Source organism: Ranitomeya variabilis, chromosome 1 (assembly GCF_051348905.1).
Source record: "Ranitomeya variabilis isolate aRanVar5 chromosome 1, aRanVar5.hap1, whole genome shotgun sequence".
Classification (NCBI taxonomy): Eukaryota; Metazoa; Chordata; class Amphibia; order Anura; family Dendrobatidae; genus Ranitomeya; species Ranitomeya variabilis.
The window spans coordinates 390,435,728-390,438,986 of record NC_135232.1 but is presented as its reverse complement, the minus strand read 5'-3'; the positions used below and the strand labels follow the sequence as shown (position 1 = coordinate 390,438,986).

Sequence of the window (3,259 nt, the reverse complement as noted above, 5' to 3'; positions counted from 1 at the left end):
AGGCTTCAGTGAGAGTCGAACTCACGACCCCTGGTTTACGAGACCAGTGCTCTAACCTCTGAGCTATGAAGCCATTGACAAGGAACAATTTCTTAAAGGGAACCTGTCACCACGTTTTTGGAAGATGGGATAAAAATAGCGTTAAATAGGGGCAGAGGTGGGCATTACATTAGTGTGTTTGTTATGCGTTTATTACCCACCTAAGTTGCCGAAATACCTTTGCAAAGTCTCCGTTTTCGCCTGTCAATCAGGCTGGTCTGGTCAAAAGGGCGTTGTCTTCCCCCAGATTTTGCGTAGTTTTCCGTTGGTGGCGTAGTGTTGTGCGCATGCCCAAGGTCCCGAATCCTCTGCCAGGGGATTTAAAAGAGCGCGCTGTTCGTTTTCATTGGTGATCGGTGGGCGCGGCCATCTTCCTTTGGCCGCGCGTGCGCAGAAGCGGCGCTCTGCTGGCCGCGGCTTCAGGAAAATGGCCGCCGCGATATCCATCTGCGCACGCGCGGCATCCCGCGGCCATTTTCCTGAAGCCGTGGCCAGCAGAGCGCCGCTTCTGCGCACGCGCGGCCAAAGGAAGATGGCCGCGCCCACCGATCACCAATGAAAACGAACAGCGCGCTCTTTTAAATCCCCTGGCAGAGGATTCAGGACTTTGGGCATGCGCACACCACTACGCCACCAACGGAAAACTACGCAAAATCTGGGGGAAGACAAGACGCCCTTTTGACCAGACCAGCCTGATTGACAGGCGAAAACGGAGACTTTGCAAAGGTATTTCGGCAACTTAGGTGGGTAATAAACGCATAACAAACACACTAATGTAATGCCCACCTCTGCCCCTATTTAACGCTATTTTTATCCCATCTTCCAAAAACGTGGTGACAGGTTCCCTTTAAGCAATGTAGGGATTAGCCTGTTAGAGGTATGCATATGCTCAGTAACTCCTAAGGATCGTTTACTATGCTACATGGGAGAAATGCAAAGAAACTGTACAAAGATTTTTCTTTAGGTACCAATTTGATAATGACATGGGAAAAATATCAACTTGAAATGCATATGAAAACTTACAACCCATACAAGCAATGATTGTAAGGTAAGGCGTTGTAAAAAATGTAGAGAAGCACGATGATTTATTTATATTTTCAATTGTACCAAATTTAAGAATGATTTCATAAACTTTTTTCAGGTCAGTATAAATCTATCTGCAAATGGAGTTTTATGGAGCCATTCAAAAAAGATGAGTTTTTCAAGTGGAAACTTTTTACGAAAGCAAATTTTAAAGCAAATCTGCTCTAAAGTCTTTGTCTCCACATAGCATTAGATCTCTGGCCATGATTTTCATTTACATTTTCAATTATGCCAAATTTAAGAATGATGTCTGAATTTTTTTTGTGTCAGTATTAGGATTTATGCAGATGGAGTTTTATTGAGGCATTCAAAAAAGAAGACTTTTTAAAGCAAAAACACCCTTTCATTGGGGAGGTTTTAAAGGAGGTTTAGCTTTATCAAGTGGTTCCTAAAGCACTTTTTGAGAGTTCTTGAAGTGTTTTTGAAGAGTTTTTTTCTAAAGCTTTTTCTTTGCAGCCTTTTGATTTACAGTGTCTACTTTAGAGCAAATTCCATCAGGATCTGCTTCAAAGATGCAATATCCCCTTTTATTTTCACCTGGCATTTTTCAAAACCAGAAGTGGAATAAATCACTCAAAATAGCTATGAGTGTGTGTTCACACTAAGTTATATTTTTCCTGCATTTTCAGGGCAGAAACTCTACAAGACTATGTGCACACAGAGGTTTTTAGCTGAGTTTTCAGAGCAGAATCTGGGCAGAAACTCCAAATTTTTGAGGAGCTATGAGATTTGCAGGAGCATTTGTAGAGTTTCCACTCAGTTTCAACTAGGTGGCTATGTGCACATGATGTCTTTTTTCAGGCAGCTTCCGCCATTGGAATCATTTGAAAACACTATCAAACATTGCTCAAAAGAATGAACATAAGCAATTCTATGTAAAACTGACTTGCTCTGTCTATGTTGAGGTTTTTGAATGTCTTTTGACCACTTCAGGTTTCTAAAAATGCCAAGCGGTTAAAAGAAGTCACATGTCCATTCTACTAGCGTTTTCCACCAGGAACATGCTGTGTATTTTACAGTACAAATCAGTGGAAAAGCTCAATACATGCCTGGACTTCAAAAATACTTTTTTTTTGAGTGTTTTGCCATTGATTTTGCTTAACCCCTTCATGACCCAGCCTATTTTGGCCTTAATGACCTTGCCATTTTTTGCAATTCTGACCAGTGTCCCTTTATGAGGTAATAACTCAGGAACGCTTCAACGGATCCTTGCGGTTCTGAGATTGTTTTTTCATGACATATTGGGCTTCATGCTAGTGGTAAATTTAGGTCGATAATTTGTGAGTTTATTTGTGAAAAAAACGGAAATTTGGCGAAAAATTTGAAAATTTTGCAATTTTCACATTTTGAATTTTTATTCTGTTAAACCAGAGAGGTATGTGACACAAAATAGTTAATAAATAACATTTCCCACATGTCTACTTTACATCAGCACAATTTTGGAAACACATTTTTATTTTGCTAGGAAGTTATAAGGGTTAAAATTTGACCAGTGATTTCTCATTTTTACAACAAAATTTACAAAACCATTTTTTTTAGGGACCACCTCACATTTGAAGTCAGTTTGAGGGTTCTATATGGCTGAAAATACCCAAAAGTGACACCATTCTAAAAACTGCACCCCTCAAGGTGCTCAAAACCACATTCAAGAAGTTTATTAACCCTTCAGGTGTTTCACAGCAGCAGAAGCAACATGGAGGGGAAAAATTAACATTTAACTTTTGTCACAAAAATGATCTTTTCGCAACAATTTTTTTATTTTCCCAAGGGTAAAAGGAGAAACTGGACCATGAATGTTGTTGTCCAATTTGTCCTGAGTACGCTGATACCTCATATGTGGGGGTAAACCACTGTTTGGGCGCACGGCAGGGCTCGGAAGGGAAGGAGCGCCATTTGACTTTTTGAATGAAAAATTGGCTCCAATCTTTAGCGGACACCATGTCGCGTTTGGAGAGCCCCCGTGTGCCTAAACATTGGAGCTCCCCCACAAGTGACCACATTTTGGAAACTAGACCCCCAAAGGAACTTATCTAGAAGCATAGTGAGCACTTTAAACCCCCAGGTGCTTCACAAATTAATCCGTAAAAATGAAAAAGTACTTTTTTTCACACAAAATTTCTTTTAGCCTCAATTTTTT

General features: G+C 40.5%; 1 non-coding gene across 1 annotated transcript; it reads right to left on the bottom strand.

Moving 5' to 3' along the window:
• Positions 1-73, bottom strand: TRNAT-CGU (transfer RNA threonine (anticodon CGU)). Its single transcript has one exon. It is a non-coding gene; the product is annotated as a tRNA-Thr (tRNA).
• Positions 74-3,259: the final 3,186 nt, after the last annotated feature.